This window comes from Nicotiana sylvestris, chromosome 1, assembly GCF_000393655.2.
Source record: "Nicotiana sylvestris chromosome 1, ASM39365v2, whole genome shotgun sequence".
Taxonomy (NCBI): domain Eukaryota; kingdom Viridiplantae; phylum Streptophyta; class Magnoliopsida; order Solanales; family Solanaceae; genus Nicotiana; species Nicotiana sylvestris.
In genome coordinates, this window is record NC_091057.1 from 78,136,602 (window position 1) to 78,160,695 (window position 24,094).

Genomic DNA, 24,094 nt, shown 5'->3' on the forward strand with positions numbered 1-24,094 from the left:
AAAATGACCAGCCGGGTCATTATATGTTTAGTCAATCTCGTGCATATTGAGTCATTCACGTGCCTGTTGAGTTTTGAGTTGTTCTGACCATTACAATCATTTATTGTATTTATTGTAAGTTACATAATTTATTTGTATCTGATGGCATAATAATGGTAAATCCCATAAAATTCGGGATTAACTCATTTTTTTCCTCATTTGTAATTATGAGATATTCTCACTTAACTGATCTAGAGCTATTTTATGATGGTCAGTTCGGGGACTAACAGGTACAGTACGAGTAAGCTCGGTCCCAAGGGTGTTTCACATGTCATCTTTACATGTCATTTTTCACATTTTCCATAGCTTTGTTGACATGTATCGCCATTTAATAGATCCACGTGGTAAGTTTATTTTTCACTAATATAGATAGTCCCCCCTACTTTACGGTCACTTATTGTGATGTGACCGGAAAGTGAACGATTTTATCATTTCCACCCTTGCATCTGCCTCATTAAAAACCTTACCAGCAAAATCCAATAGGGAAAAAAATCGGGCAAAAGAAAAAAGGAGTGCATAACTTAGAGATTCAGATGAAAACTCTGCCACTTATTTTCCTATTGTCAATAACCGGTTGGTGATGAAAAAGTACTACTACCACAAAAAGCTTGTGTAATGATCCGACCGGTCATTTTGAGTATTTGCACTTTGCTAGCCAGTTTTCGGGCATGAGTAGTCCCGTATGATGTATTATGACTTATGTAAATCGTCGGTTTTGGTTTTCAGGATAATCGGAATAGATTTGAAAGAATAATTCTCAACTTGAAACTTTAAATTTGAAAGGTTTGACCAAGTTTTAACTTTTTAGTATTCGATCTTGGATTTGAATTTTTATAATTTTGTTAGCTCCGTTAGGTGATTTTGGAATTGGGAGTGCGTCCGAAATATGATTTGGAGGTCCGTGGTAGAATTAGGTTTGAATTGGCGAAATTGAAAATTTGGTATTTCTCAGTCGGTAGTGAAAATTTTAATATCGGGATCCGAATGGAATTTCGGAGGTTGGAATAGGTTCGTAGTGTCATTTGTGACTTGCACTATAATATTTTATGCCTACAGCCACACTAATTTAGGCAACGCTTAAAAAGTGTTGTCAAAAGTATTAGTAGGAACACTTTTTAGGTGTGGCCTTTGAGTATAGTCTTCGGCCACGAATTTTAAGGTGACACTTATAAAGCATTCCTTTTAAATATAAAGACAATATTTTTTAAGTGTTGCCTAAATATAAAAATTTTGGCCATGCCTCTTAGGTGTATTGCTACGTTTTTGAAGAGTTGTTATATTATCATATTAAATGCAACACTTTACAAGCGTACCTAAAAATTCCTTATAAAATATTTTCCCAAAAATTTCCCACCAAAATTTCACTTAATAAAATATTTCCCCCAATTCTCATAATTCCAAAGACATTTAGTAAGGAAGTCATTATAGGAAAAGGTCTAAAAATTTCTTTAATAAAATTTCACTCAAAATCCCCCCCCCCCAAATATTAGAATTAATGAAAATAGTTTCCCCCAAATACAATAAGACAATGAAATCATCGTCCTTTCTCCAATTCTTTTCTCTCTCTACATCTTCACCTTAATTGCTTCCATAACCTAATTCATTCCTTTCAATTCTCTACTGCATGTATCTTCAGATTACTCTCACCCATATATTGCAAATCTCCATCCCTTTCTCTATTGTTAAGTATTTTTTTGCTCAAAACATTTCTATTTTTTTTCAACTTTTACTTTTTTTCTTATACTTTAAGATTTAATTTTCTAGTTTCTTACTAATGGGGATGAAAAAAATAATCTTTTATTGTGTACAATATCTGGGTATATCGGTACAACCTTTGTTTTATGCTCAAAGTTTTGAACTTTTTATAATTTTAGATTCTTGGGCTAAAATGAAGTAATTTTGTTTTGTTTAATTTTTGGGTATGCTTCGTTAATTGGGATTTTCGTTTATGCTAATTCGACTTCTGGGTAATTGTAGATTTATTGATATGTAGTGTTTTGGACCTTTATTTGTCTGCTTTGTATTTTTTTTCTTGGGTTAAATAGACTAATTTGCGTTCTGGGTAAGTGTATTTCATTAATTTTCTTGTGATTAATTGTTTATGGGTTCTTTGAGATAGACTTTTTATTGATGGGGTTTTTTCCTTTAGATTTGTAGACATTTAAGTACTCTTTTGGACCTTTATTTTGTCTGCTTCATTTGTATTTTCTGTTAATTGTTTGTGGCGTTTTAGATTAGGCTTGAAATTCCAACTAAATTGTTCTCCGAAGCATTACGTCGAACACTCAATTTCTTAGACGAAAACACACTGCCTTCCTTGTTGTTGTCACTGGTAGTAGTTGGAATTACTTGTTGCAACAGTTTAGGATCATTTAGAGTTGATGAGTTTATATCAACACCCTCCTCATCTGCTTGGATTTCAAATCTGTTTGGACTGGCGACAGTTTATAGAGCATTTCATCGATCACCTGAACCCCTCGTCTTTTGCTGCTGTGTCTTCACACTTGTAGGTGTGTTGTGCTTGGTAAAATATTTCCTTAGGATTTAGACAAAGTAACCAAGCCAAATTATATCCTTTTGACTCATATATGTTATAAGAGTCTATGTAGCCTGGCAGCAAACAAAAGAAAACACCTTTTACTACAATAACAGGAGTTTAATAACTGCAGATTGTTCAAGAATTACAGTCTTGAATTTTGGCAATCATTCACGCTCGTTATAGTTAAATGGTATACATAAGATTTTCTAGAAGACGCTTCACTAATCTGCTTTGCATGCATAAGTGGAGAAAGGCAGGTAGTGACAGCTCGCTGAACAACTTCAGAAGGAGTGTCGAGTACATCCAACAACTTCTCCACAGCTGCATGAATCTTAGGGTCATCCTGTTCCAAAATAGACACCAAATTTTAAAACCTGATCAGTAGATATAACACATGCTGGTTTTTCAACATCTTTAATCACTGCCTCAACCCCTGTAGCAGCTGTGTTATCCAAAGCACCAAGACCTTCAAGCTGCACGACAAAAGCTTTAAAATCTGCTAGTTTTCGGTTACTTCAAGTGCATTATGTCCTTGTTCTTCATGCCTTCCAAAGTGGATAAAGAACTAGAAAGTTGAGAAGGGATTTCTTATGGCAAGGAAACACACAAAGATTCAAACTTCTCCTTAATGGATCTCATACCCTGCTAAATTCCTCGCTATATTGAAATTTTTCAAGACCATTTCTCTGAATGCCCATACATTTGATCATTTACTTTAGAATATTTTAAGAGCTTAATACCCTTCAGCATTAGTTTAGGATGTAGCATCCTTAAAGGTGAAGTTTCACATGCAAAATTCAGATCCAGCTTTAGTTGATTACCTTCTTCATACATTAAGGTATCATTACTTCGATGATGAATAAATAGCTACTTGATTAAAAGAAAGTGCCAATAATTTTCACCATGCACCTTAATAGCTATTGGTGCATAGTGTGTGTAACCTTCAATAGTTCTCAACCATGTCATGTTTTAGTTCATTGAACTGCATATATGTTAGTCAAAATTGACAAATGTTAGTTATAAGTCTAGTACTGCTTTCCAGTAAAAAGATAGTTGATATACTTCTCATACTGTTCTTGAACGTGCATTGTATATGATTATCTCCACATTTATTTTCCAATACTTTTTTATGGAGAATCTGTAGATACTTTTAGTATTGTGCTCGGCTTTGGGTTCCTGAACTGTTCTATGGTGCTTTTGTGTATCAAAAAATTGGTATATCCCTAAGCTGAAGAGAGGGATGCGTTAACTTCTTGCAACTTTTTGTTGGTTTTGACCAGATTGTGACAAGCAAATACTTGCATAATTTGCGAATATTAGAGATTATAAACTATTAAAGGGGCCAGGTTTATGCCCCATATGTGAGAATCTTCATTGTGCAAGTAAATGTCTAAGTAGAATTGAGATGCACTTAAAAGCTAATGGTTCTAAGTGCAACAAAGACTTAATTACAACATTAAAGGTACTTCCATTGTATTTGTGTGGAGAACAATTAAAGGGGAAAAAGAGGAATTTGAAGACGTAGCCATCAAATTGAATACATATTACTGTGCGGTCCTTTCAACAAAATTCATTGTGAATCTTTTTATTACTCAACCTAATAAGTACAAGACCTCAAGATTTCCAAAGCAGCATAAAATCTTTACAGTACTTGAAAATAATTGAAAAGCAAATTACAAAGACAAACATGATATTTCCAAGCCAAAAGTAAATCATCATCCACATCTACTTTAGCTTGGAAAATGCATTACTTTGGTTTCAGGAGGGGGTAGGGTAAGGTTTTCGTACATACTATCCTCCTCAGACCCCACTTGTGGGAGTACACTAGGTTTGTTGCTGTTGTTGTTCTATAATTTCTGGGTAAATTTGTATAGTCTTTGTTTGTATTCAAATATTTAACTTTTTTTCTTCTAATTTCATATTTTTATGTTGAAACAAAGTAATTATTTTGTTTAATTTCTGGGTATCAAAATTACCTTTTAGTAATTTTAAAATATTCTGGAGTTTCTTTTTTTTTGTTTCAGTTGAAGAAATCAGAAATAGCTAGTAAGATTTTACATCTTAACTTCTTTTAATTATTTAATATTTGTACGAACAAAACACCTTTTTAGGTGTCACTATACTTGCCAATGTGCACATGACACTTTTTGGTGCGCAGAATTATTATATTATCTTCATAAAAAAAACTTGGTTTAAAATTTTACTACTTTCTGTCTTTATTTTGTGGATCCTACTAATTTTACTTTTTTATCCTAGAAGATAAGTGATGCTCGGGAAGAAATGTGGTGGACTTGAAGTTTGATTTGGCTTAGCTTAAGTGCCATGACTAGGTAAGAAAGTCTTATTGTTTTACAACACATGATTCTACAGATTTATTCTTGACATTTAGGATTTAATTTTATAATATAGTCAATGCTTAAATGATTATATATTTGAAGGTATAATAAATTTAATTTTTAGGAATTCAAATGTTCCATCCAAGGAATGGATGAATTTACCAAGGTATAGCAAAGAGTATGTCGAGGGTGTTCAATCTTTCTTAGATTTTGCTTACTCTTATGGAGATCCTCAAGGTGAAGAAATTTAATTCACATGCACAAAGTATTGTAATATCTGATGGACTCGAAGGAATGTAGTGTATGTCATCTAATATGCTATGGATTTGTTCAAGGTTATTCAAGATGGATTAATCATGGGGAATGGAAAATTTCAAGGAATGTTAATTGTAACATGGATGATAATGTTTACTCGTATGATGATATTTATGGGTTGTTGAATGATCAATTTAGAGATGTTGCACATGTTGGAGGACTGTATGAAGGTCCAAATAAAGATGCCAATAAATTCTATAACTTAGTTGACGAGGCAAGACAAGAACTATATCCTGGTTGTAAAGGATTCTCTAGATTATCTTTCACAATCTGACTGTATTTGTTGAAGTATCTACATGGATGGAGCAATGCGTCTTTCACTTCTCTTTTAGAGCTATTAAAAGAGGTGATGCCTGAGTTGAACATTCCTATATCCTACAATAAAGCCAAATCTATGGTAAATGATCTCGGTCTTGTTTATAAAAAAATTGATGCATGTCCCAATGGTTGCATGCTATCTAGGAATGACCATAAGGATGATGAATATTGTCATGTCTGTGGAGCTTCTCGATATATTAAATATCCTGAAGTAGATAGCGAGGAAGTAGATAGCGAGCTTGAGGCTTCCAAAAAAGGTTATCGTGTTCCAGTGAAAATTTTGAGACACTTTCCATTAATTCCTAGTTTCAAAAGGCTATTTATGTGCTCAAAGACAATAGATACATTGAGGTGGCATGACCAGGAGCATTCTAAAGATGGAAAGTTAAGGCATCTTGTTGATGGGAAAGCATGGAAAGACTTTGATAGCTTGCATTCAGAATTTGCAAGGTATTCTCGCAATTTGAGACTTGGCTTAGCAAGTTATGGGTTCAATCCATTTCGGACCATGAGCATATCTCATAGCACATGGCCAGTTATTTTAATGGTGTATATTTTACCTCCTTGGATGTGCATGAAACTAGAATACTGTATGCTTTCTTTGCTTATACCTGGGCCACGATCACCTAGGAATAACATTGACGTTTATTTACAACCATTAATAGAAGAGTTAAATGTGTTGTGGGAGTCTGGGGTAGAAACATATGATGCTTCAAGAGATCAAACCTTTCAAATGTGAGCAGCTCTTTTATGGACAATCAGTGACTTTCCTGCATATGCTAAGTTATCCGGTTGGAGTACAAAGGGAAAGTTGGATTGCCCTTGTTGTAATTATGGCACTAATTCTCGTTATCCTAAACATAGTCAAAAAATGTGTTATATGGATTATCGTGTTTTTCTGCCTATGGATCATTCTTGGAGATCTAATAAAAGGTCTTTCAATGAAAAATCATAATTTAGGCCTCCTCCGCCTTTGTTAAAGGGAACTGATATGCTTAATATCTTAAAGAATTTTAAATTGTGTTTGGGAAGAAGCGAAAGAGAACAAATGATGGCCCTTGGAAAAAAAAGGTCAATTTTTTTTGAAGTACCTTATTGGCAGTACAACTCGTTACGTCATAACCATGACATAATGCATATAGAAAAAAATATAGTGGATAATGTAATTGGAACTCTTTTGGACATTCTGGAAAGACAAAGGATCATGCAAATGCTCGTTATGAGCTGAAAGAGATGGGCATTAGGAAGAACCTTCAACCAAAAGATGCAAAAGATAGCAAGAGAACAAAGTTTGCAAAAGCATGCTTCACATTGACCAATGGTGAAAAATCAATTTTTTGTGGTGTTTTAAAGACAGCAAAGCTACCTGATGGTAGTGCTTCCAACATATCCAGGTGTGTGCAGCTAGATGAAAGAAAATTATCCAGTTATAAAACTCATGATGCCCACTTCATGTTACATTACTTGTTGCCAATACCAGTTAAAAGCATACTTCCTGATCATGTTGCTATCCCTTTGATTTGTCTAAGTTCTTTGTTTTGCCATTTATGTCAAAACATTATCACAATGGAAGAGCTAGATTGCTTGGAAGTAGAGATTAAAGAAACAACGAATCAATTGGAAAGAATTTTTCCTCCAACTTTTTTTGATATAATGATTCATTTGCCTATTCATTTGGCGAATGAGGTAAGGTTGGGAGGTCCAGTTCAAAATCAATGGATGTATCCTCCTGAAAGATATATATGTACATTAAAATCATTTGTTTGCAACAGAAATTATCTAGAAGGATCTATTGTTGAGGCATATTTGATTGAAGAGTGTTTGACTTTATGCTCTAGATACTTACATGAAGGTGTAAAGACTCGATTTAATCGAAACCCCCGAAATAATGATGAATATGATTCAGTTAATGCACAAGCTTCTAGTTTGTTCCCTAATACAGGTTATCCTTTAGGAGCAAAAAAGAGTGATCCAATTATTTTAGATGACATGTCACTTAATCAGGCACATATATACTTATTGAATAATTGTGATAAAGTTCAAGAATATATAAGGTAATTTAATCACTTATAGTATTTATTTATGTAGATTGTCATTAAATTACTTAATAATCATTTTACTAACAAATAAAAATACTTGTTGTGTAAAGAATATGAGGTTGAGGTTAGTAATCAGAGACGAGGATCTAAATAGAGCTTGACCAAGAATCATAGCCAAAACTTCTCTCAATGGTTGGAAACTCGTTCTTTGAAAGAGGATGTGCCCGATCTTATAAAGCAATTGTCCATCGGACCAAATTCAATTGCTAAAAGATATTCTGGGGATCTCATTAATGGATATAGATTACATACGAGGCAGCGTGATGTAAAACATAAAACACAAAATAGTGGTGTTATATTAGTCGCCCTAACTATAAGTTTTGCAAGCTCAAAAGATAAAAATCCGGTTGCCGTAAATATGACTTATTGTGGTAGAATAGTTGATTATAGTTGAGTTAGATTGTTATGGCTATTTCAAGGTTGTCTTATTTAAGTGCAACTGGTACGAGGTTGAAGAAAATATTTATAGCTTTACTTATGTCTACTTCAACAAGAAATGTTATCAGAATGAGCCTTTTGCCCTAGCATCTCAAGTACACCAATGCTTCTATGTGCAAGATCCATATGATTAAGATAAATATTATGCCATGAAGACTGTTCCGAGAGACTTGTTTAGCATAAGTGATAAACTTGAATCTAATTCCCCACACTGCTATGAAAGTGAGCCATCTGAATATTTCGTTGGCCTATCTATACCGGAGGATAATAGTGAAGTTATCTTAGTAAGGAGTGATGTTCCAGCAACTATTCTTGATGTACCTCCAGAAGGATTTCTAGCACAACAACTTGAAATTAAATCGGATGAAGAGTTTGATTTTGACGACACATCATGAGTTTTATTCTAATTCAAATAGAAAATAGCTTAGCCATTTTTTGATCAATAGCTAGAGACATATTAAACACCCTTGCTTTAGATTTAAATTGATGTAGTCTATTTCGTCAAATTCAGTATTGAATATTTTCTTGCTGATTGATTTCTTCTATGTGAGTAAGTTGAAATTATGCTTCAGAATTTGTATTGCTCTATTACCGTAAGTATTGGAGCAAGCTTTAAAGTATATACATATTTGTTTTTTATTATTATCAGGTGGTGCACATGCAACTAAAGAAGATAGTGGACTAACAAATTTTAAGGAACCAATAGATATTGAACATGTATCTTTGTAACTTTGTTTATTTATATATCCTCTGTGTATGCGGCGAAATCAGAGAACTTGATTTCTCGCTATCAAGTCATTTCGGAAGAATGCCTCGAGACCCCGAGGATGGGAAGCAACGACCGAGTTCCCTACCTCGGGGCTCGTCGAGGCCCAACTCAGAGAAGATGGAAATCGAAGCCAGAACATAAGGGGATACTCCTAAGGCACGCAGCTAAGCCTGACAAAGCCGGCCTATCCAGGGCCTATGCCAAAGCGTTGTGTCTAGCCGTCCCATCTCCATACTTAACAATTAATGCATGTTGTAATATAGCCGAGTTCCCCTCCTATATAAAGGGAACTCACACTACCTTGTAAGAGGCTGATGTTGCTCCATTTCTCCACAAGTGCAATAATCTCTCTCTCTCTCTCTCTCTCTCTCTCTCTCTCTCTCTCTCTTCTTTCTAAACTCCCTCGTTCTCGCTAGCCCAAGGCCACTTTGATATTTACCGTTTTCTTACTTGTTCGTCATCTTATCACTTGGTATTGGCTGTAAAGAGCTTTATTTAATCATACCTTAACTGTTATCCCATTCCCGATTGCCCCCGATAGCTCGAGTTCGACCTGGATATCGACTCTGAGGTCCCCCATCGACCAATACTATATCCGGACAGCAGGCCCGGCGGGTTGGTTACTGCCTCGTTTTAGCTTGCATTTCATTATTAAACTTCACATTCTTAGCATCATATGCTCTAACAACTAGCTCGAGAATAGATCACATATTGTGAGAATCTCATTTACAAATTTAATTGTTGTTACCATTTTCACGGTAAACAGTTTGGCACCCACCGTGGGGATAAAAATAATAGTGATTATTTTCTTACTGGTTCCATTGCACAAATGCACGTTATCTTTCACACTTTTTCTTGTCCAAAGATCTCTTGATTTTAGGTCAAAATGTCTGGCTCGGTAAACAGAGTTGAGAACAACCACCTCGAAAATCACGGCGAAAACGGTGTTGTTGTTCCAGTGGTTAGCGCGAACCCGCTGAACCCCAATAATGCATCTGGGCCGACTCTAGCGGACGTGGATTTGCAAGGCGCGCTGCAGGTTGACGAAGCCTCGCACACCGATGGGAGAATACAACATATCGACCAACAGGAAGCCCAATAAACCCCAGCTCGGGAAACATATGAAGTTAGTCTTCACGATATTTTTGAAATGTTGCAGGCACAGCAGTTGGCTATCCCTCAGTTGCAAAGCCATCCGAAGACTCCTAGCATAGTAGCGCCGGAACCGCTCCCCATACCGAAAGAGTACCCGAGATATCAAGCAACAACGGATCGATAACAGGCCCTACCGTAGCAAAGATACTTGGGGATCTCTCTAAGAGGATCGAGTCAGGTTCGTGGAAGTTTATGCAATAGTTGTCCCCCTATGAAGGGGTCTCGGAACCCGCTTCATGGAAATCTGGAACGCCGGAACTCCCCAAGTACGACAGGACCTTAGATCCCGACGAGCACACCACCGCTTACATGTGCGCGGGAAAAGGCAGCGACCTTCAAGATGATAAGTTTGAGCCCGTCTCATTGAAGAAGTTCGTGAAAACACTCTCAAAAGGAACCATTATGTGGTGCCGTAGCCTAGCCCCTAACCTCACAAACTCACTTATCGTACCAGAAAATTCCTCCGTAGAGGCACACGCCGATGCCATCAAAGCAGCAATGGGAGAGCCTGACACATCTGAGGCCAAACAAAGAGAGAATGAAATGCAACAGGAAGTCGCTCCTTGTTCCCTATTAGAACAAACGAGATCGCCCCCGGATTCGGATGACTGGGCAACACAGGCCTTCGCCTGAAGCTTGAACGAACCATGCTCGATGACTTCAGGGCATTTTAAATGAAGCTTGATTAGACACCCGGCCGAGATCTGGTCGGATGCCCATACCCGGCACCAGCCACGAATCAGGACGGGGACGACCATCCGGGAGCCTCCTCGGGCTCGGTATACCCAAGCAGGCTCCCCGCAAAGAAACTAATGCCAAACAGATGGAGGTACCATCCATGCGCCGCAGATGTGAGGAATGCCACAAGATGCAACCTACCTTGCAATGATCGGGAAATGGCTCGAGGGAAACATCCTAGAAGAATCTTCAGCAGAACTAGATTTGACGAGGCATGGACGGCAGGGACACCCCACCCAACTGAGTACGATTTCAGTATTGCTATACCAAACATTGTGATCACCATAAGCGAAACCAGGGACGCCGAACAACTCAGACTTATTCGACCAAGACCCCTTCAAAGGAACAGCAACCTGGCTCGGAAACCGCAGGGCGCGCGCGGCCACGGTGTTAAAATTGGCCACCAGCTCAGGAGGGAAACAACCATACTACTCGATAAAAATCGCCACCAAGTACTGTCAAGCGATCAGGCTCGAATCCAGCCCCACGGGAGGAAGGCAACCGGGAAGAATGAAGCAAACAAGTCGCGGCGTATTACCACGATACTGGAGGAGCGGCAACACCCTCCAAGGACTCGTAAAATAAAGAGTAAAAATGTTCGTCGCCAGGGAAAAAGGGGTCCATGGATGTATTCCAGAGGACACCCTTACATCCAGAGAAAACGACACCGAGACTTCACCTCGGGCTCACACTGTCGCATTGGTAACCCTCTCCCTCATTCGATCTATTCCAAATAAAACATGTGTTCATGAATTCAGGTGGTTTGATCAAGCACACCAACGATGTCGGACAAAAGTCAATGGGGCGATCCAGACTAATGGACCAAATCACTCCCGCATCTCGAATCTCTGACGGATTCCAAACAACGATCGCCACAAAAACCATTCTCTTGATACAGCCCATCTCAGCTCAAGCTGGGATGCCGAGCTCTGTACCATCAAAGAAGGTGTAAGGCACATACGTCTTATTCATACGGCCACGGGCACACCGCCCGAAGACAGCGTCGACCCCACTTCGCCAAAAGGATGAAATCCCACGTAAGAGGCGGGATTAAAATAGTTGATAGGGAGCAATATGCGACGAGGGGAAATTCTTTGCCATATGACGCATCATCGGCATCAATACCTCCACACTCGAAAGGATCAAAAGGAACATACAAAATCTCAAAATTTCGCCTACACATCCCACGGTGAGGAAGAGCTGCTTCACTCCTTTTATTATTTTTTCACTAACCTGTATGCGGACAATCGGCCGGGAAATTCAGAAGTTCTAACTCCACCCAAAGATCCCAAGGCCTTAACAAGGCCTGCCGCACTTTTTCCCCTCAATCAGACTTCCGCCCCAAAGAGGGTCTCGCCAGCAAGAATATTAGCAGAGCAACGTACCCCTAGAGGAGGATACGATAAGGTCACAGGGCTTCTTCGACAGTCAAATGACGAGCGATGATCTTCTTTCAAGGGTGACATCCCCTCAAAAAGATCGGGGAACGGCAGACTGAGTTTCAATAGGGAATTATGTACCAGACCAAATAGTCCGAGGAGCCGCACCCGCACGGGACGAGCTCATAACAATGAAATGATATATGTTTACGCCAAGCAATAAAATAATATCTTTCGGCATCTCGTTCTCTAAACAAGGAAATCGCAGTGTACTCTCGGTAGGAACCCTTCCACCGAATGCATCCCAAAATACTCGAGGACTTAGTGTCAACAGTTTGGCACCCGCACGACCCTAGGGTCAGAACTCCGGGCTCATAAAACTCCAGCAAGGTAACTCCAAGCTCACTAATAAATGGCCTTCTAGCTTAAGCAAACTCGATGACTCGGAGATTGTCGCCAATCGCTATGCACTGGAAAACCCAAAACTATAAGACCCCGAGCAGGAAGACTCGGTGTAACCAGATTTATTCTACAAAGCAACACAAACTGTAAGACCTCAACAGGCATGATAAAACTGTAAGACCTCAACAGGCATGACAAACGGTAAGACCTCAACAGGCATGATAAAACTGTAAGACCTTAACAGGTATGGCAAACTATAAGACCTCAATAGGCATGAAAATCCCGAAGTTTAGGCTATACGTCGCATTTGTAAGAATCTCAAAAGGGCATATCCTCAGTTTAGATGCCTAAGCTATGACTACGGTCAAAATGGCTAATATAGCCAAATTAACGCGACTCGGGGACGCCCGACCGTCGCTAAACAAAAATCGTAGGCCAATACTTTGAATATACTTCGGAAAGAACCAGTTAAAATAGGCTTCCCTCAATAGGCAAGAACGAGATTCGACCATGTCAGCTCCAAATCACAAGGCGTCGATCTACTCGACCTACGAGCTAAAAACCTTTCGAGGTGCTTAAAAATTGCCGATAACGACTTGAAATCGAGGTTCTTTCGGAACCAATGATGGGTCAGGCAAAATTATTTCAAAAGACCTTAACGGGCGAAAAATAAAGCCTACAAAAAGCCCATGGGCAAAACAGCGTAAGAGCCATTGTCGCCAGCCAAATAAGCCTCCAGACCGCACACTAAAAGGTTTCTACAACCAAACAGCGTAAGAGCCATTATCGCCAGCTTGAAAATTGACAACTTGAGGATTAAAATGAGCTTGAATCGTAACCTAATTTGGAGACCGGATCCAAATATTTAACTATACAAGCTTCCGAGCCACATATTAAAAGGTCTCAACGACTAAAACAGCGTAAGAGGCACTATCGCCGGTCAGAAAATCGAAAGAACTTAAGGGTCAATTAAAGCTCAAATCGCAACACGACTTGGAGACTGGACCCAAAATAGTTGAAACAACAGACGCCCGAGGGCGAGAAATAAAGGCCACCGTCGTCCACCCATGCAGGTAAGAAAGAACTTAAGGGTCAATTAAAGCTCGAATCGTAATGCGACTCGGAGATTGAACCCAAAATAGTTGAAGCAGTGAATGACCAAGGGCAAGAAATAAGAACAATCACCATCCGCCTGCATGGGCACGGAGGACCGAAGGTCAGTCAAGCTCGAGTCAAGGCCTGGCACGGAGACTGAGCCTAAACAGCTGGGCAAAGCACAGAGGCCCCAATGCCTACTCACGTCAAAGATCTCACTTAAAAGCCTCTAGGCCTGCCTGATTAGTTCTGGACCTACGGGGCTCCCGCCAAACACGGAAGTTAGCCCACCTGGTCAAAAGCAATACATAAAGAGATGTAGAAGAAATAAAGCTTCAAATTTCCTCTTATCTTACATACACAAAAAAGGCGCACTCTCTATCTACAAACATGCTCTACAGGTATCAAATACAAAGCGGAAAACCAGTGGAATCTACACTCCGCTCCAAAGGGCTACAGCCTGTCAGATTCACTCTTCGCGACGTCGGCAAGAAATGACCGAGCGTCACGCTCGTCCGCCCTTGCTCGAGCTAATTCCTCCGAGAAAACGAAGCTCCTAGCGTCGATGTCTTCAAGTACCTCTCTTCGGGACCTGCAACAAATGTATTCCTCGGTCCTCTTCTCCCGGTAGAGGGACCGCTTCAGCTCGGCTTGGGATCAGCAGTGTCCTTCTTACAAATCTCCATCTCCTGATCAGCCCTAGTTCGGCTTAATGCGCCTCAGCCAAGGCACCAATTATCTTAGCCCTAATCTTCAAGAGATCAGACTCGAGTTTCCCTATCATATTCGCTTAAACTATAGCATTGTCACAGGCCAAGTAGAGTTGGGCTTTGAAGGAAGGGACCTTGGCCAAAGTGCATGTCTCCTCTAAAGCTTGAGCTTGCTCTTGAGCCCTTAGCTCACCACAAGCATTTTTGACGCGGTCGATGCCGCCCTTGAGGTACTCCAAGGCCTCCGTCTTTTCTGCAGCTAATATAATAAAAAGGGGGTTAACCTTAAGGTCCAAAAATAGCGAAGCTCATGCTATAAAAGGTTACCTTCTCCATCAGATAGCTCTCGTAATTCGAACTCCGATACACCTCATATCACCAATACAGCAACTCAACCTCATTTTCCTTACTAAGAAGCCTAAGGGACTCACCCTCGTCTAGAACTTTCCGAAGCCTGGCTCCTTAACGAAGTAGCTTAGACCTGAGCCTATCACAGTCCTGCAAAAGGAGAACTCGATAAAAATAGGAGGATGCACAATACCAAAAAACTACACCTAAACTCACCACGAAGTGAAGCCAGCGGACTTCCTTGAAGTTAGAGCACACTCCTATTGATCCTCCCTCTTTGGCCCCAGGAGAGCCAAACTCGGGCAAAGCATATTCACTCGAAAGAACTGCCATTCGTGAATTAGATACTCCGGGAACAACAGGCTCGGACGATGCCCTTTCCTCAAAGACACAGACCTGTTCAGTTCCACAAAAAGCTCCATCACACTACGGGTGCCAATCCCATTTATCGCCATCATCCCTCGGCTCGGAGTCCGATGCCTCCTTCCCCCTTCAGAAGAGTACTGCCTCATCCCAAAGAACTGCCCGATACCTGCAAATGACAAAGCCAGTATCAAAAAAAGGGGGAAATGTTACCTCAAATATACGAAGGCCAAAGTAAAGGCAGCATGCGCGCATACCTTGGTATTTCGCTCCCCATCTGATGCAGAATACAACTCTCCACCTACGCTCGTTGCAGGTCGAATGGGTCACCAGCCTCTAGACCCAGCCGGGCAGGTCAAGAACTTCGCTCGACGTCCATGAAGTTGTTGCAAAAGGGGAAAAACATGATTACTCAATTGATTTTCTCTATAAGCAAAATCTAAAAAAGCACGAGACGCTCCGCTCACGTGTATAATTCCATCCCTCGGGAAATGGCAAAAATTCCACAAGGATAATATCGGTCGTCCATACCCGGATGAACCAACTGGCCCACTCTCGATGCCCATCTTTTTTGTCATTGACAACAAAGGGCATGACGAACGACACCTCAGGGTTAGCAGGCCTTGGTGATGAAAGGGTCGGTACAGCCTGACAAGATGGCTAAGCGTGAATTCAAGCCCATCTCTCTCCATAAAGAACCTCATCAATAGTACCACTCGCCAAAACGATGGATGTATCTGCGCCAAAGTAACCCGATACTTTAAGAAAAAATCAAGCACGACCCTATCAAGGAGGCCAAATGCGAAAGGATATAGGTATATGCTCAAGAATCCATCAGCGGAGTCCATTATACTCTCATCTGGGGAAAGCACCTACAGCGTTATCCCCTCGCTCCATCCATAGTATCTCCTCATCATCTCCAGATATTGCTCTCTTATCAAAGACACAGTTTTTAGAGCGAACTCCCACGGTTCCTGAGCGCCGAGAGCCGCACCCCCCACTCCCTGCCGGGCCAGCCCCGAAGTAATTGTCATGACTTTGGTAAAATTGACAGATCAGAGCAAGGACGTGTGCCAACGCTTTTTGCGCCTAAAGAAATAAAGAACCTTATGCCAAAGCGGGAGGATAGCTATCTGAAATAGTAAGGTCTTTTGAAGTAGCCAAAGTCGCCCCACATATATGCGGGAAATAGCGACGATTCACCTATCCAGAGTGAGCCTCGGGAGGCCAGCGACCTCAATACAGATCGATGGGGTGATACCCGATCCTAGAAGAATCCTTTGACGAGAAGCCAGGACTCAAGGAGTCGGCCGTATTATTTCCAGTTTTGAGGCAGAATTCTACCTCGAGGATCCCCACCAAAAAGAAGTTGGATTTAGGGAAGCTTTCAACGCCATCACTCGACTCAAGGCAGTACCCGGTCTCATAGTTTCCTTTTATAAAAAGAGGAATGAGCACGGGAAGCTCCAATCACGAAAGCTCCACGAAGGCTCGAGGCAGTGCCTGAGTACAGGAAACTCCTCAACAGAAGCCTACCCCATACGCTTTAAAATGCTATCTACATCAAGTTCAAAAGGGACCCCCAGGTACCCAAAGCTGACCTTCATTCAGGATATCATTCTCGAAAGCTCCAAAACTCAGCATATTATCTCCATACAACTCGGAGGGCCCGATAGCCCAAACCTATTAGATCTATTCAGGCTTGGTCCGAGGTACAATGAGGGGCTCGAAAAAAAGCCACGTCGATCAGCAGAGGATCGGAATGAACGCTCGCATCCGAGTTAGATATCAATGGTCAACAAAAGGAAAATGGTAAGAAGAGATGGGCAAATGAGCCAACAAAAGCACTGGGATAGGAAAAACAACGCCAAGGCACCCCTATTTATAGGGGTAATGACACGGTCATCGAGGCTTTGGAAGATTGAACGACGGACGCAGTTACTGCATTCTTGAAAGACCGAATTGTTAGCGGAACATTCACCTTGAAGAACGGGAATCGGTAGTGCATTGAATGAAGTCGAAGTGCACAAGTCCATGGGACATCCCGGTCGCCATGAGTCGCAACATTGGTATGACGTCACCGTAAGAATCTCAAAGAGTGAAGTGTCAAAATCATTTTCCATTGCTTCATTCTGGGAAACGAGGAGACTATCTGTATGCGGCAAAATCATAGGACTTGATTTCTTGTTATCAAGTTATTTCGGAAAAACGCCTCGAGACCCCGAGGATGGGAAACCACGACCGAGTTCCCTACCTCGGGGCTCGTCAAGGCCCAACTCAGAGAAGATGGAAATCGAAGCCAGAATAGAAGGGTATGCTCCCAAGGCACGCAGCTAAGCCTGACAAAGCTGGCCTATCCAGGGCCTACGCCGAAGCATCGTGTCTAGCCGTCCCATCTCCATACTTAACAATTAATGCATGTTGTACTATATTTGAGTTCCCCTCCTATATAAAGGGAACTCGCACTACCTTGTAAGAGGCTGATGTTGCTCCATTTCTCCACGAGTGCAATAATATCTCTCTTTCTCTCTCTCTTCTTCCTAAACTCCCTCGTTCTCACTCGCCCAAGGCCACTTCAATATTTATCATTTTCTTATTTGTTCTTCATCTTATCACTAGGTATTGGCCGTAAAGAGCTTTATTTAATCATATCTTAACTGTTATCCCATTCCCAATTGGCCCCGATAACTCAAGCTCGACCTGGACATCGACTCCGAGGTCCCCCATCGACTAGCCCTATATCCGAGCAGCAAGCCCCTCGGTTTGGTTACTGCCTCATTTTAGCTTGCTTTTCATCATTGAACTTCACATTCTTAGCATCATCTGCTCTAACAACTAGCTCAAGAATAGATCACGTATTTTTAGAATCCCATTTACAAATTTAATTGTTGTTACCATTTTCACGGTAAACACTCTGGAATCTTCTTTCTCTTTTATCATTGCTTTTCAGCGGTCGGAGATGAAGTAATTCTTCAATGTATGTTAGGAAGTCTTGATTGTAAAGCTTCCAAATCAAAACATCTGTAGAAAGTTCTATGAGAATCACTGAGGCCAAAATTTTAAAGGCTAGTAGATGTTATGTTATTTTGTTATGGTGTGGCATATTGATTATCACAATAAGGTCACTGGTGCTAGAAGAAAGAGAACTTTTAGTTAACCTTTACTTGTTTTTGGTGTTGGCAATGTATGTGTAAGAGTTTTGACATGTGACTATAGTTGGTTTATTTTGCCTCTGTCTCCGGTTGTTTCCTTGTTGCATTCACATGTGACTTTGAGATTTTGAATATCTTTTCTTCCCTGGAATATCATGTTATACTTCTTGTCTTGGGGTTCTTAATTACTTTCACCGGCAGCCTAGTTGTTAGGCTAAAGTAATATAATTATTTTTGTATGTAGGATGAATCAAGTGGCAGCTCTTAAGAAAAAAGTTCAGAATCCAAACAAAGCTCAAAGTCCAATGAAGAATATAGATTATGATTTCCGATATCGATCAAGTGCCGAACTAGCCAAAAAAATTTAGATTAAGAGAGAAAAACTTTCCAGTGATCGCAACGAAAAAGCTGCTAAAGAGCAGGCATTACTTGGAGTTAAAAGGAAGAATTATATGCATGCAACATTAGAAGGACAAAGTAGACAGAAGTTAACTCAATCTGATGTGTCAGTTCAAAAGATAGGAATGAATAGATTACCGGTGTACAAATCAATCCAGTCATCTTCAAGGGAAGATCTGAACACTTCACATAATATTGCAAGTAAAGGACAAATTAAACAAAGGTCAATTCAATTGGAGGAGCCCATTCAAAAGCAAGGAATGAGTAAATTACCTGTGCCCACATCCATGATCCAATCATCTGCAAAGGTAGATCGTAATACTTCACATATGATTAGAAGAACACAAGGTGAAGGAGGGAAACAACTTGATATTCAGGAGCTACAAAATTGAAAAAAGGTAAAGACAAACTCAGTCCTACCGTCGACGAGTGTTAATCAATTTCTAAAAAATATATGGGATACAAGTTGGTGGTGAAAAACACCCTGATAATCACCAAGAATATGAAGTCAGATTTATGTCCTCTCCTATTATTGATGAGCGTGAAGTAGAATTGGATAATTTTGCTGCACAAGATGAAGTTGGTGACGATGAATTTATTGGAGATGGGGATATGAACATTGATTGTGCTGCAGGTGGTATGTTAAACTTTATTATTATTTTACACATTTTATTTTTTTTCTTCTTATGTGTTGCTTGGAATTTTAGAACCACTGTACAAGTTTTATGAAATATTGAATTTGTTCCATATTTCTATCCTTAAGATTACAAAAATTCAAGTATTTTTCCAAAATATCCTATTTTTATCAGTATGTGAAATATCAGTTGTCTGTTTGTCATTTGAGAAGAAGTTGCTATTCTTTCCATTCCATATAATTTTATGCATGTTATTTTTATGTTTGTCAAAATACATCTCCGGAGCAGGCAATGCAAATTTTAAGAAAACATCTTGGATATGATTACTGCTAAATTACTTATATCGGTAAAAGGAATAGCTTTTTCCTAAACGTCTGTTGCTTGTAGTACAGTCTATAATGCATGTTCTTGCAAAAAAAAGAACAAGTTGAGTTGCAGAGAAGCTAGAATTCCCAACTATCTCTCTGTTAACTATTCTGCAGATTGTTGTAAGTTTATTAACTTTGAAAAATTGCATTCTTCCCACATCTTTCTAGCTAGGTAGTTGTGGTTTGAAAGATCATTCTCTTAATTTCCTCTCTCGTCGCCACTTGTGGGGTTGTAGTTTTTAGGTATTTTCTAGTCATAAAGGATATCATTAGCTTTACTTCCTGGAAATGTAATGACTCGACTGGTCATCTTATTTTTTAGGACCCCGCCTCCTCTGAATAAGACTTCCCCTGCTTGCTTTAACTAATTTATGACTAGCGGGGACAGTTGGTTCGGGATTTGGAAGAGTTTGTATTGAAATAGGCACACTTGATTCCCTAAGATTTTCTTAAAAGGCTAAGTTTGACTTCGGTCAACATTTTGAGTAAATAGACCCAGAATTATGTTTTAACTATCTCGGAGGGTCCGTAGGAAAATATAGGACCTAGGAGTATGCCCGGAATCGAATTTCCAGGTCCCTAACCCTAGTAGTGAATTTTTGTTAGGAATTGTTAATATGAAATTCTAAGGATTTAATGAAATTGAATAATGCTTGATCATGTTGGTATCAGACCCGTATGTTGGTTCTAGAGTACGGTACCAGTCCAATATAATGTTTAACACTTGCACGCGAATTTTGGTGTCAATCTGAGTAGTACAAGTACGTTTCGGCGCGTTAGAAGTGAATTTAAGAACTTGAAGTTTATAAGTTTGATTTAATTGGTTTTAGGGGGTGATTCTTAGATTTAGCATTGTTTCGAGCAGTCCGAGTGTTCGAGCGAGACCGTTTTATGATTTCAAACTTGTCGATATGAACGGGGCCCAAGGGCCCCGAGCGTCAATCGGACGAGGCTCGAGTAAAGTTGGAAAAATTGGAAAGGAGCTGAAGGTCCAGCTATCTGTCATAATCGCACCGGCGGTTGGTCAGCCGCAGGTGCGAGACCACAGATGCGGTCAACCCATCGTAGAAGCGGCCAAGGGGGAGGAGCCCAGGAGCCGCAGATGTGGCTCCTTCTCCGCAGAAGAGGCTACGCAGGAGCGGCTCCATTACCGCAGAAGCGGCCCCAGCCCGCCTAGCCCAATTCCGCAGATGCGGGCCCCCTCTCACAAAAGCGTGACTGCAGATGCCATCACCTAGCATCTTGAGGTAAGTTCATCCCATTTATTTCTAGTTTAATACTTGAGTCTTGGGTAGATTAACACACAAAGATTAAAGAAAAATCATAGGGTTAGAGCAAAACCTAGGGTTTTGATAAAAGTTAGATTTAACCACGAAATTTGTTATGAAATGAAGTAGAAATCATGTATTAGTGATCCTTAGGTTATAAAGAACAACTTTCTTCGAAAAATTTTAAATTGGGCGCGTGGGCACGGGGTCGGATTTTAGGAAACTTGTGTTTAGGGTTGGGAAAGTACTTTAATAGTTAGAATGTGAACTTGTGAGCTTGTATTGACTAGTTCCTACCTCGTTTAATTAGTTTTGGATCATTAAGCTTTAAATTGAGGGTTTAAGCACGTTCTTGGTATTGGAAGTACACTTTGGAGAGAGGTAAGTCTCCTTTCTAACCTTGTAAGAGGGAATTGTCCCCATATGTGTAATAATTGAATAAATTGCCACTAAATGCGGGAGCTACGTATGCACTAGGTGATGAGAGTCCGTACATAGCTACTACTATGTTAATTGTCCAGGTAGTTTAGGACTCATATCATGCCATATGTGTGAATGTTTATATCCTTTCATGCTAAAAAGATCACTTAAGATATGCTAGAGACTTGGAAATGAACATACGTGAACGTATGCACTTGTTTGAACACTTGTATGAATTATCTGAATATAAATGCACCTTTATGCACCCTCTTGATGATAATTGATATTTGTGGATCGGGTTGATCGCCTCAGTAGAAATAGATGCATCTATTGTTCGCGACATTCGACCCTCTGGTAGTGCACAGTTTCTTTTATGTTGGGCCGGGCCATATGACCTCGGCATAATGTGCGCATGATATTTATGTGAAATCTTATTCATGACTTACTTTGTTAAATGCTCTGAAATGTAAATGGCTAACTGTGATACTATCTAGACATGACTTATCACTTCTTGCTATAAATTGATATTATCTGTGACATCCATGCTTAGCATAAAACATTATTATATTATTTAACCCTAGTAAGTATCAAGTCTACCTCTCGTCTCTACTTCTTCGAGATTGGGCAGGATACTTGCTAGCTACATATTGTTTATGTACTCATACTACGCTTTTATACTTAATTGTACAGGATCTGAGGTAGGTACATCTGGCTACCAGTCTGGTGCGCGTTCCTGATCATAGTCCGAGACTTCCACGGTGAGTTGCTCCCTTCCCATGTTGTTCAGCAGCTTAATGGAGTCTCTCTTTACTTTTGGTTGTCTATTCTATTTCAGACAATAGGATAGATTTACTCTTTTGTACATTCTACTAGATGCCCACATACTTGTGACACTAGATCTTGGCACACACATTAGTAGACTATTTATTTGGGGATTGTATAATTATTTTTGGTACGTTACTAATTATCACTTGTTTTAGCTTCAAATTAAGAATTGCTATACTTGTTTTGGCAAAGTAAAATGAGAACTTATTAATATTTCCGTGTTGGCTTGCCTGACAATGGTGTTGGGCGCCATCACGACCTATAATAAAATTGGGTCGTGACAACATGGTATCCGAGCACTAGGTTCACATAGGTCTTACAAGTCATGGGCAAACCTAATAGAGTTTTGTGGATCAGTATGGAGATGTGTGTATTTAGCTTTGAGAGGCTATATGGTGTTAGGAAACTACTCTTTATTCATTTCTTATCGTGCAGTGGTTGGTATACTAAATCTCCCTCTTCTATTCTCTCACAAATGGTGAGGACACGCACAACAGATGTTCCAGACCCGGGAGGAGCTGCTCCCCCCATTGCTAGAGGCCATGGCAGAGGCCGGGGGAGGGCACCAGCCTGAGGTAGGGGATAAGGGTATCCTAGAGATGTTCCAGTAGCACCACCAGTAGATCCTGCGGGAGATCCTATCATTGAGGAGCAAGGCGAGGTTCCTGCAGCTGAGCCTACCCCGGTGGACTTTATGACAGCACCAGGTTTCCAGGAGGTCATGGGCCATATACTACGGTTCATAGACACCATGACTCAGGCTGGTTTATTTCCAGCGGATCCAACTACATCACAGGCAGGAGGGGGAGCACAGACCCTTACTGCTCAGGCTCCTGGTCATGCAGCTGTAGTGTATCAGACTTCGGGTGCACTACCCGTTGATGGGGCTCAGCTAGTTGCTGCAATGGTGCCCGAGCCCAGACCAGCTACAGATAGTGACCCCAGAAGTTGTTGGATAGATGAACTAGACTTCACCCTCCTCTCTTCGGGGGTGAGCGTCATAAGGATGCCTAGGATTTTATTGATAGGTGCAGGTATAGGCTGCACAACATGAGGATATTGGAGTCGCATGGGGTTGACTTCACTACTTTTCAGCTAGAGGGTAGGGCTCATAGATGGTGGCAGTCCTATGTTCTTGGCACGGCAGCAGGTTCTCCTCCCATCACTTAGGGCCAGTTCACACAATTATTCTTGGACATGTATATTCCACCCTCTGAGAGGGAAGAGCTGTTGTATCAGTTTGAGCAGCTTGAGCAGGGTAAGATGTCCGTGACCGACTATGAGGCGAGATTTTCTGAGTTATCCCACCATATATTGATGATACTTCCTACTAACATAGAGAGGGTGCGGAGGTTCGTTCTAGTGTTGCATTATGGCATTAGGGCCTACATGGCCCGAGAGGTGGAGATGGGGACTTCTTATCAGTTAGTGGTGGAGATTGCTCGGAGGATCAAGAGCTATCGTTTGAGAGGTAGAAAGCAGATGCAGCAGGATAAGAGGGCTAGATTCTCCGGAGAGTTCAGAGGTGCCCCAACTTGGGGTAGAGGTTAGTTTGGGAGTGGTCAGCTCAGCAGGCCCCCATATTCAGCACCACCACCTGCTCGGGGTGCTCCAGCGTACCCCTATTTCAGTGCCATACCAGAGAGTTCTTATCACCCACCAGCTATTCAGGGTTCCTCCAGTGGGTATTCAGGTCCCCAGGGTTCTTCTGGTTCCTATTTCAGTGCTATGCCGGAGAGTTCATACCGTCCACCGGCTATCCAGGCTTCTTCCAGTGGGTCTACAGGCCATCAGGTTCAGCCATCAGGGAAGCAGGTTGATCCAAGCCAACCCTGCACTACAATTGAGTAGCGAGAGAGGTCGAAGCAACTTTTACCCGATTAAGGTCGGGATCGATTTCTACAGGGAGCTAGAAGTTGGAGTTGGGTGTCTATCTAAAGTGGAGTTGTGTATTTGCTCTTAATTTCACTTCAAAACATTTTTG